We start from the raw sequence: 11484 nt of genomic DNA on the forward strand, positions 1-11484 counted from the left end.
TCAACCAAATCCAAATCTGAAGATTTAATGCTGCATAGGCAACTGGTAGGAGGTGCACAGGGGTGCATGTGCTCCCCTGACGGGACCGGTGCCTCCCCCTGATGGCCGACACTGATGCTGTCAGTAGGGAAGGTGCCCCCCCTAACAGGGCTGCCACCATTGGTGGCTTCTGTGAATGCCCCCCAGATTCAGGAGGCACCAGTCACTCATGTGATGGGACACAGACACAGCTTTAAATGTTTTTTCTACATACCTTGAGGTACCAGGTGTGGCTCATGAACACTGTGATGGTGGGGTGGATGGAGCGTCCCACAGGAGCATAGGGGGCCCCCCTCTCATGCCCCCCCTTGCTCAGCGATTGGCCCTGGGGGGATGCTGGTTGCCCCCCCAGACTCAGGAGGCACCAATCACCGAGCCAGGAGGGCATGGGGGGTCCCCCACGCCCTCCCCGGCACACCCAAAAGTAGACCGGAAGTGCTTCTGGTCCACTTACAGGTCTGCTCCTGAGCATCCTGGGGACCCCCCTCACTGCACTTCCATGGGATGCTCCATCCACCCCAGCATCTCAGCATTCACAAGCTGCCTGGTACCTTGAGATATGTAGAAAAAACATTTAAAGCTGTGTCTATGTCTGAATCACTGAATGTTTCTGAATCTCTGCGAATTGATTCAGAGGGTTCCAATTCAATTCGGAGAGATTAAACAGTCTCCTGATTTGATTCAGATTTGGAGATTCGGCCACCAAATCAGGCTGAATGTCTGCCGAATCAAATTGGGGACCAAAGCTTTGCACAGCCCTACTAGCCAGCTGCTATTGAGTGGGGCCTGTTGTGTGTGGAGATAGTCCTCCAGGGCAGCAAGTGCCTCAGCGAAAGAGAGAGAATGAGGGACAGCTGGGAGGGAAGACATATTTCCCACATATATATTGCCCAGGAATAGTAGTAATATGCTATATTACTACCGTATCCTATTTTCTTCATAAGAAGAAAAATGGAAACAAAACATGTTTTTAGTAATCAGAAGAGGTCATAACTAGAAGCTTGATCTGGATTGTTTAATACATACACAAGACCAAGCTGAGATCCCTAGGAAACTTTTCAGGCAAAGTGAATTCTTAGGCAGTGGAAGAGCCTAATAATTAGACAGCCATGTAGTTTTGTAGTTACTGGAATGGAGTCACTGTGGAACCAACTAACCACTCTGGGCATCCAAGAGTTTTGTAGGTGATGGCACAGGTTCAATCTGGATAGCTTTTTTGTGATGTAGGGATATCAATTTTATCTAACTCCTATTTGGCACCTATGAAAATACTTTGAATCTGGCCCTTAGCCAATAAGGTGCTGTCCAGAAATGTAAATAAACATATGTCTAACTCCTGACTTCACTCGAATTTAACCACATGCACAACATGAAACACATGCTTACATGCCCTTCCAGAATAGAGGTGCTTTTCTGAATCGGGATCTACACAAATACAATTTTAAGATCTGCTTGGAATTATTAAATCATTTTTTTAATTCTTTTTTTCTGCTCGTATATGAACATTTATACTTCTGACATAGAATAACTACCATGTATGTTTTCACAATACTTCCCCCACAAACAAAAAGATTCCCATGTATACTTGGAGACAAACCACAATATGTGGGAGACAGACACAAAGCCTTTCTTGGCATGTAAGAGTGCTGTCTTATTAAGGGGGAAAAACAATGTGGAAGAATTTACTCATTTTTTTAAATGAGCCACTGACATTTTATATGCAAAATATTGTAATACTATGATGTATGTTTATAAAAATGCTCCTTTAAAAAAAGAAAAGCTTTCATCATCTGGCAACATCTGTAATTTCACATCATTTTACAATATATGAAGTTTGAAATTTTATTTTTTAACTGCAAAAAGGTGTTTGCTTCATAAGAGCTTAGTGGGAGCAGAACAGGGTTTTACCATTATTTTTTTATTCTTCTAAAGATTCCAAATTCCAAAGATATGGCAACATGCTTACGTAGTAGCATTTCTTACTGTCAGGCCCTGCTCTCCCTGAGCACATGGAAGTGAGGAGCAAATTTGAAAACACTGACCTTGAAATAAACATCTGTAATAATTTACATATAGTACCCATAGACTTAGTTCACCCAGAATTGATGCATTTGACCTTTTTTAAAACTGTTGCAAGTTTTAGCACAAGTACTCCATAAACACACTTTTAAGCAGTACTTTGGTACCTTATATATAGTACAAATTATGCATGATATTATTCCAAACACGTAGAAAAATTGGTTTTGAATGAAAAAATACTTGATTTGCAGATGCATGCTAGGTGTTAATTGTGTGTAATTTACATTTATGCAAAATAGTGTTTACATTTTAAAAATGTTAACCTAGTTCTCCATGCCGTTAAATTCTGGTATTATCAGATTTCAGAAAGAAAATGAGATATAGGCACGTTAACATAAAGAATATACAAATATTAAAAAAAAAACAACATAATAATTCAAAACAGAATCAGCAGAGCTCAGTGAAATACTTCCAACTAGTGAGGCAGAAGTAAAATTTTATTTTATTATTAATGAAAATTGGAACAACTGTGTTTACTTGCTAACAAGTGAAGTCATAATTGCCTGTGTACTGCCTCTATATGTACACATTTTCTGCCTAACCTGAATATTTGCATTTTCTTCTAAATGACTATCCTCAGTCATATGAAATTTTATGTTGCACAATACATCAAAATATTCATCTTGGGTTTGATACATCTGAGTGCCTTCTGAGTGCAAGAGTCCTTAATATGGGACTAGGCCCAAGTTTTGCATGGAAATGATAAAATAGCAGGTTTATAGTGAGTACATAAATAACTGTAGTATTTTAGGCCAGTCAAAGGCATTTGAAGTTGAAACTTTCCTTAATAGTTGCATATCTGACTAAAAAAGCAACTGAATATACTTGATAAAGATACTGACAAAGCATTTGTTCTCACTAATATTGTATACCTGTTGACAAATCTACAGAGGTGCATTCTGATACCTGTGGGCACAGACTGAACTTACATTTGTTGCATGATCAGCCCCTTGAAAGCACTCTACAGCAGGGCTGAAGAGAGCTTTAAGAGTGCCCAGTTGCACAACAATCTGAACCCTCACTCCAAAGCAGAGCGCCTTCATTAACTTCTGTCAGTGTGTGCTGAGAGCGGGTTTGGGCTAAAACAGCCCAGCCACACCCCCATGCTGTCTTCAGAATGGGAGGGGAGGAAGTTCTGTCTGGGGTTTGCCCAGCTTGCACAGGAGGGTGGGCCAGGGGTGGGCTCCAATCCACCCACTCTACCCCCCAGCACAGGTTTGGCAAACCTCAGACCAAGATCCCTCTCCTGCCCTTTCAACCTCCCATTCTGGAGAAAGCACCAGGACTGGGAGAGAGTGGGGGCAAAGCTAGGGAAGAGTAGCTGTAGACATGCACCTGCTCCAAACTGGAGCTCAGTTCTCCAAGCCCTGAACCCAACAGTGAATGTCTGTTGGGTAAGGAAGAACATAGTAACTCATGCCACTTCTTGTGAAGTAACATGAGTTACAGTGGGAAGCTGCAGGTCTGTCAATAAAAAACAATCTTTATTTTTTTTTTCCAATGACCTTGTTTGCAGTCTTAGATTGTACAGACAAAGTTACTGGATTTGCACAATTCTGTCAGCAAACTATATCTTTCTCTGTTTTGTTATAATGCTATTGAAATACTCTGGCTCCTATTCATTTATGTCAATATTTGCTCTGGTCTCTGTTGGAAGAATTGGACAGAGGAGGCCTAACATTACTGTTCTTGTAGGAGCTAGTCCTGATTTAAGTGACAGTGGACGAGTCTACACGTGCTTATTAAGACAAAGAAATAAACTCCAGCACTTATTGCACCAGAGTTTATTGTTGCTGGGCACCACATTTTCTCATGCACCTGGGACCTCAGCATATTGAGCCCAGGAGCAGCCCTGTCTGGGGGGTCATCCCACCAGCCTGGCTCAGACCTGGCTCAATGTGCTGTGGAGGGACTGTCTGAGGCACAAGAGTGCTCCAGTGTGGGGCTAGTTATCAGTTTGATATGAAGTGCCCTCATGCCCCATTCAGTTGTGTCAACATCTACACATGTGCTGCTGTGGAGTAAAAGACTCTGCAGCAAGACAATACTTTTATTTACAAGTACTACCTGCTGCAGAGTTGATTAGTTTATTCCAACCTAATAGGACCACACGCAGAGACGCAAGATGTTTACTGTGGAGCTAATTAGTCTTCTCTGTAGTAAATATCTCATGCCCTGTAAAAGCAAGAACATCAGCCCTAAAGCATGTAAAGTAAGTATCTCTGTGTATATCTAGGAGTATATGATAGCATTAAAGACATTACCCAGTTTTTTTATGAATGGATGGCAAATAATGCTTAGTATACCATACCCGTTTCTTTCTATCTGTTTGACATGTAAGGGGAGACCTGGAATCCAGATTTAGATGTATGATCTCATAGTAATGTTGTCTGGTGAAACACTGTTCACATCATCCTGGAAGATCAAAGTTATGGTATCCTAAAGACAAGATTGAAACTGAAATGGTATTTCCTCCAGATGTTTCCCTTCAATGATCTCTTCTACAGTCTGGTTTAAAGCATACGACTTATGAGTTTGTTTCCTATTTAAAATCATCCACTGCCACCATTAAAAAAAAAAATCCTTCTCAATACATATCGAGTCTTGATTTGATAGAGGACATATAACTAAAGGCTGCAAAACATTTGACATTGCTTGATTTTCTCACGGAGTGAGAGAGTTGACTTGCAGTCTTAATAGTGTCAATTAACACAGAGTAGAGGCCTCCAGTTAGCCAGCATTTGCAAACCATTATGATAACAGCTAATGTGAATATCTCCTGCCTTAATTTCAGGGGTAAGAGCTGATCAATTGCTGTTGGCAAATACTATCAAAGGCAGTGCCACATAATCCAAATCAGCTTGTTCTGCTGACCTACACCCTTATTCTAATGCTGATGTAGAAAAAAACACCTTTTCACTGTAAGTGAATATGCACTGATTGGAAAGGGGTCTATGTATTGGTTTTGTGGCAGAGAGGGGAGGAAGGGGAAGGGGAAGAGGAGGCAGAGGCAGAGGCAGAGGAGCCAATGGAGCAAACTGTTATAAGCATTCGGTGCCAGAAGGATCTGTAAGAGCCATGACAGGAAATTCACATCATGGTATGTCAGGCAAATGTTTATGGTAGATGTCAACAAAACTAATGTCTATTTTGGCTAGATGCCCAAAGGAGAAAGTACTGCACAGCAATTTACATGTTCTTCAGCATCATTTGCTTAGCAGAAGCCATAAGACCACTGATCCTTTTCAGCTAGCTCAAAAATACCCTGCAACAATTTACAGGAAAAGATGGGTTAAGAGGTCTTTTCAATTTGAGAAAAAAAGTAAGAAAACATTTTGAAATGGTTGATATCATATTCAAATAGTTTCTAAACAAAAAGTTCTGTGTTTTGGGTCAAAATGACTTTTTGCTTCAAAATGTAATTGATTAAAAAGAAAACATAAAGGTCAAAATCAAACCAAAACATGTTGGCTGAACAATTTAATGTTTTTATTGTTGGTTCATGAAAATCTTTTCTAACTTTCCCCTTCAATGCCAAGATGTGAAAAATCACAAAAATCTAAACATTTGTTGAGAGATGGGAAAACAGTTCCCTGCTTACGTGCCAATTAGTTGTCTCCTTGTATCTTGTGTCTCAGAGAATTAAACCCATCATTTGTGAGGTCAGATTAGGATATGAAAGACAGATAAAGAGATACTGAAAAAATGCATTCTCCACTTGAGCAACAGGATACAAATGAGTAAGGGAGAACTAAAAGTATCGTATACCTCACACTGGTGACAAAGACATTGGATGACTGCAAACTTAAAAAAATTAGAAAAAGGATTTTTTAGTTTAATGATTTAAAGTGACATAAACCCTTTCTCTATAGATTTTAAATGAATTCACACTGGAAACATGAATTTAAGCATAAAAACAAAAACTAAGATAATCCATGAGGAGCAAGGACCTGGATAATTTTAGCCTTTCCCTTGGTGCCTCAGGAACTGATATGTAATTATATTATAAGGATACAGAACAAGACACACACATGTACTTAATGCAGCAGAGGAATGAAGCTTCTAAAAATAAATCCTTTAGGAAGAATTAACAGCAAGTTCACTCTGTTTAACTTTTCAGATCAAAGCATGCTGAATAACAAGGGGTTTTTTTATTCATTGCAATTTGCAAAAAAAAGTCTGGAAAAATAGCTTTTAGTTCAACCAAAATTCAAAAGGGCATTGTGGTTTCCAGAGCAACGGAAGATAGGGTGTTCTGTAACTATGTTTTTTGTGGTCTGTGAGGGGCTGTTGCATTCACAAGTGCCACTTGATGTCAGGCCCATTTGATGCATGTTATGGCAGAAGTGGCTGTAGCCGATTCAGGGTCTACTGAGGCGGACCCAGGAGAGTCTGTCCAAATCAAGGCTGAGAGGTCTCACAGAGGGGGTTGGGATGAATATTTTGAGTCTGCACTTCTCAGAGGTCTGTTGTTCTGACAGTTGTGCAGCCCAGTCGTCTGGGGAAGAACCTTTGGAAATAGAGCGCAGGTGCTGCAAGTGGATGATGAGGGATCAACAAGAGTCACTTCCATGTAGTGATCCCTGGCAACGTCTCTCACAGCCAAGAGCTCCTGAATCAACAAAAGCGCCAGAGGTTTAATAAGTCAAAAAAAGCTGGAACAAAATAATTTCAAAATATTACAATGTTTCAAACAGTGTGCGGCAAAGCACTGTTGGAGTGCTTGCCACTTTAAGGGCTTGTGCAGGCTGCAGACAAGCCTGCAAGTGGAGTGGCAGAGGGACACCCTCCCCTTGGAAGGATTTTTAAGGGGGGAGGTATGTGGCAGTGCACCTTTGGCTGCCTACCACTTTAAGGGCCTGAGCCAGCTGTGAGGCAGCCTGTAGGTGACTGCAGAGCCAATCAGGCAGTCATGATAGCCAGGAGGCTGCCTGATTGGAGCAGGGTGGAGCAGCCTCAGAATAAGAGCAGGCCGTAAGGAATACAACCAGCAGTTGTAACTGGGGAGCAGAAGGCTGAACATCTCCTGGCCAGAGTACTGCTGCTCCCAGGAACAGTCTGGAGGTCAAAGGTAGGAACTATGGGGAAGAAGAAGGTTCCTAGGGACCCGGGGTGGGGAGGGGTCCCAAGCCCCAAGGAAATGGCTATGGGCCTAAGGAGTGAGAGGCCAGCCTAGGGAAGGGGCTTAGAGAGTAGGGGCCTACTGAGGGCCTAGGCTCTGATTAGATCTAGCTCTGACTGAGGCCAGGGGCTCAGATGAGCCCAATGGAGTAAAGGGCTGCCAGATAAAAGATCTCTGGGCCTCTAGGCAAGCCCAGTGGGAGTTGATGGCTTAATGGTGGGGGCCAAAGGGAGACCCCTGCTGAGTAGGAAGGTCAGATGCTGCCAGACTGATCCTCAGACTCTCAACTGGCCAAAGCAAAGGGGCCAGGACTGATAGGCTAAAGAGCATGAAAGCCAACCACAAAGGGCAGGCCAGGGCTACGGACAGCTACTGGCACCCGACTGGCCTAGAGGCAGGGCCAGAGCCTAAAAGAGGTTGAGAGGATAGGAGATCAACCAGCAAGCAGGCTGGTATGAAGGAGGCTGAAACCCAGTTTCCTCGTGGGAAGTATCCTGCAAGGGGGCTGACAGGGCCTGATGGGGCCTGTGGCTGCAAGGGGGAGAGAGATGGGGCCTGTGGCTGAATGTTGGGGTATGAGATAGAGGCTTTAACAGGGTGCCCAGGAATGAGCAACCCAGAAGGAGAACATCAAGGAGCCCAGTGAAGGAATAAGAACAGGGCAGGTACGGAGGGGAAAGGCTAGGGGTGCACACCCTGAGAGAAAAGCACCAAGCTTGGGCAACAGCACAGAGGCCAGGAGGGCCTGAGGCACAAAGCCTAAAGGGGAGTGAGAGCAGCCTAGCAGGGACCTGAAGGAGAGAGAGGCCTAGCAAGAGGCCAAGAGTGAGGTCCAGGTATGTTGACAGACATCTGAGGCCCACGGGGCATAAGCCCCTGTAGCCCCAGTGAGGGGGCAGAGTGCAAGGAGCTAGAAGCCTAATGAGGGGCAAGGAGCACAGAGTGGGTATAGAGGCTCCAGTGAGGGGGCATGTGGCCAAGGTAAGTCTGAGGACCCCTGAGGCCAAGTTTGGGCCAGAGGCCAAATGCGGCCCAGCAGTGGGGCTACGGGAGTAATAGTGGAAGAGATTCTTGGATGCCATCTGCAAGGCTGGGGACACAGTAAAGGGAAGGTCAGAGCCATGTATAATGCCCAAGGCATCAGGGCATTAAATGGGCAGCCTCCTGCATTTTTCCATCTGGTTTAGATGCATCAAGGCATGGCAGAAGAGTCAGGGAAGACTGCCCTAGACAGGTGGGCGGGCCGGCATTGTGACTGGCCCCCGGGATGGCCCCTGTCACACAGTGTAAAAGTGAAATGCTTTGATCTTTGCAAATTGCAACAGGAAATCAACTAGTGGGCACTTTTACTTCCAATTTTCATGGGAAAATTGCACAGAAAGGGAAAGTAGAGGAAGTCTAAGTCTAGAGACAGTCTCATTTGCACACAAACACAGACATATATACGACCTTAGCTACCACTGCAAGCCAAAATGAAGCAGGGAGTTTCAGAACTGGAACTCTTTTCCCTTGCATGTTTTAGTTTACTATCTCCTATAGCACTCCAGTTAAATGGAAGGGATTCCCTTTTACATATCCATTTGATGGGAGAAGGAGGTGGTGCAGACTCAAGCTCTAGTGCTGAGTTAGCAGGAAGTTGTGGCTGGTAAAAGGGTTGTTGGAAGCTCAGGACCACATCCAAAATCACTGTGAGGAGCGGAACAAAGTATTTGTGAAGTGGTGGGCTGAAGCTGCAGCCTCAGGGACCATGCTATTCTTGGCCTCTCTCAAGGAAGATGATGAGGAAAATGAATGTTGGGGTTTTTTTAATTGTTTGTTTGCTGTAATTTGTTAGCTCATTTTAATTCTATGAATCTTTCTCTATATTTCCTCCCTAGAGAAGACTTGTACCAGTGACCCAGAGAACTATGTTAGAGAGAGCTGTAATTTCTGTTGGGCCACTTAAGCTGAGTCAAAAACTGAAATTTGGGGGTGGGAAAAAGCATTGCATTAATCCTCCATGTTGGAGATGGAATGATAGGCCAACAACCTATACTAAAAAAAACATGTTAAGTTACATTTTTAAAATGTAGCAATTTCAGCAAACAGCATGACAGAGAGGGATGGAGTTTTATTCACAGCCCAAGTCAGGGGGAGTGGCAACTCTTTGACACAGCAGCCACAATTGACACAGGCAGCCTCTGTGTGTGGCATGCACTAGCCTGAGAAGGGGACACGTCAAACAGTGGTACGTAGGGCAGGAAACATAAACGGAAAGCAGAGCAGCAGATGGGGCAGAAAACAGAAAGGAAAGCAACAGATTGGGCAGAGGAAGGAAATCAGAGTTGCACTTGGGAAGGGTACAGAGCTAATTTGTGGCATGCCAGCCAAAAAGGTTGGCCCCCATTGCCTTAAGTAGTGTGTGATCACTGATGAGAAGGAATGATTCAGATATTTCTGTTACTAGGGAGCTAGGCCTAAAACTCTCCTGTATTCACTAGTGCAGGGTATCAAGTATACAATTTGTAGGTCAGATCTGGCCTGTGGAGCCCTATCATCCAGCTTGCTGTGCTGCTTGTAGGTCTCAAACTGGTCCTGCATACTATGTGCAGCAGATGTATGCAGCATGTGCCCTGGACAGGCCCTGTATACTGCGCCTGGCATATGCTATGTGTGGGGCTCGAGCTGATAGATGCAATGCCAGTGCACCGGGCCAGTTTGGGGCATGCACAAGCTCTGATGCGGGGCGGGGGGGCTGGTCTATGGGCCTGATTCAGCCTGCAGACTGACTTTGTGCCTTGTCTGGCCTGCAGATCCAGATGTATGATGTAAGTGCATGATGCTAGCTCCCAAATACACATAATAAATGCTTGCATTAGGTTACTGGTACTGATCCATCTTTATTTCCAAAATAAGAAATGAGAAATGTAATCCCTAATTTTCACCATTGAGTTGTGGGATGAATTACATTTACATGCAATAATTCCAGTATTTTCCACTGGGATTCTTTTAAGCAGTCTAAAATATATGGTCTACCAATCCTCACTCACTAAGGCTTCCACACTGAAGTTAGAGACAGATTGAGATAAAATTATGAAAAATCTAGGTCTATCTTCCTTCTATCTATTTTATCTATCTTTTAAATGTACATAAAATAATGTACCAGTAAGAAAATCATCCAGGCTACCAAACTAATTTGTGCTCCAATTTTATTTGTGAAAACTTTCCCAAATAAATCCATATTCCAGCATCAAGTTAAGCTCATATTTTTTCTGTAGCTGAAGAAATACATAGAAGAATAAAAAAAAGACTCTCTCTCAGGATCAGGAATTGCCAACTAGTGCTAGATTGTTGCTATGTTCATATTATATGGAAGAAAACCATTAAACAGATAGGAGAACTTGTGTTTCCTCCATAGTTATCTCCTCTTTGCCCATACATAATCAGCAAATATCCCATGAAGGGGAAACAACACACAATGCATGACAGAAAACAAAGTGATTGAAAATCAAAACCCATTGCTCTTTTCACATTGTTTGGTACTAAACAGTAGGGCTGTGTAAAGTGTCAGGAGCTGATTTGATCCAGAGGAGAGTCAGCTTGATTCAATGGCTGAATCTCTGAATCTGAATCAAATCAGGAGACAAATAACAAGGTCCAAATCAATTCGAAGCTCTCTGAATCAATTCGGAAAAGATTTGGAAAGCTTTGGAGATTTGGGCAGTCCCTGCTCGCTGCCACAGGGAGTTGGACCTGGACGCTCTGTGCCGGTAAGTGTGTGGGGGGGGAGCATGGGGGGACCCCTGCCAGGCCCCATCCTCTGCCTGCTTCCCTAGCCCCCCTGAGCGCCCCCTGACCCCTGTCCATTCTCCCAGCCCCATTAATGGCTGCCCTGCCCGGCCCCAGCTCCTGGTTCTTATTAAAAAACAAAAAAAACAAAAAACAGTAGTGTCATAACCCAAAGGTATGATTTTGTGTGTGCTTCGGCACTAGAATTACCCCCGCCAAATTACAGCTTCATTGCACGGTAGAGTTTTCTGCTGCAGAGGAGAACCCCGGTGCAAGGAAGAGTTTCCTGCCTATTTGCAGCTTCCTTTACAGAGTGCATTGCTCAAGTTGCAAGAGAAATGCACGGTGCAAAGGAGTTCCCGCCACCCGCATGCAAATTGGTTCCCCGTTATTGGCTAGTTCTAAATTATTCCCACGTGGCGGCTAACGATTGGCCTGTTAGCCATATAAGAGGCTTGAGCGGTTTCCGCCCAAGC

Source organism: Alligator sinensis, unplaced genomic scaffold (assembly GCF_000455745.1).
Source record: "Alligator sinensis unplaced genomic scaffold, ASM45574v1 scaffold1130_1, whole genome shotgun sequence".
In the NCBI taxonomy this organism is placed as follows: domain Eukaryota; kingdom Metazoa; phylum Chordata; order Crocodylia; family Alligatoridae; genus Alligator; species Alligator sinensis.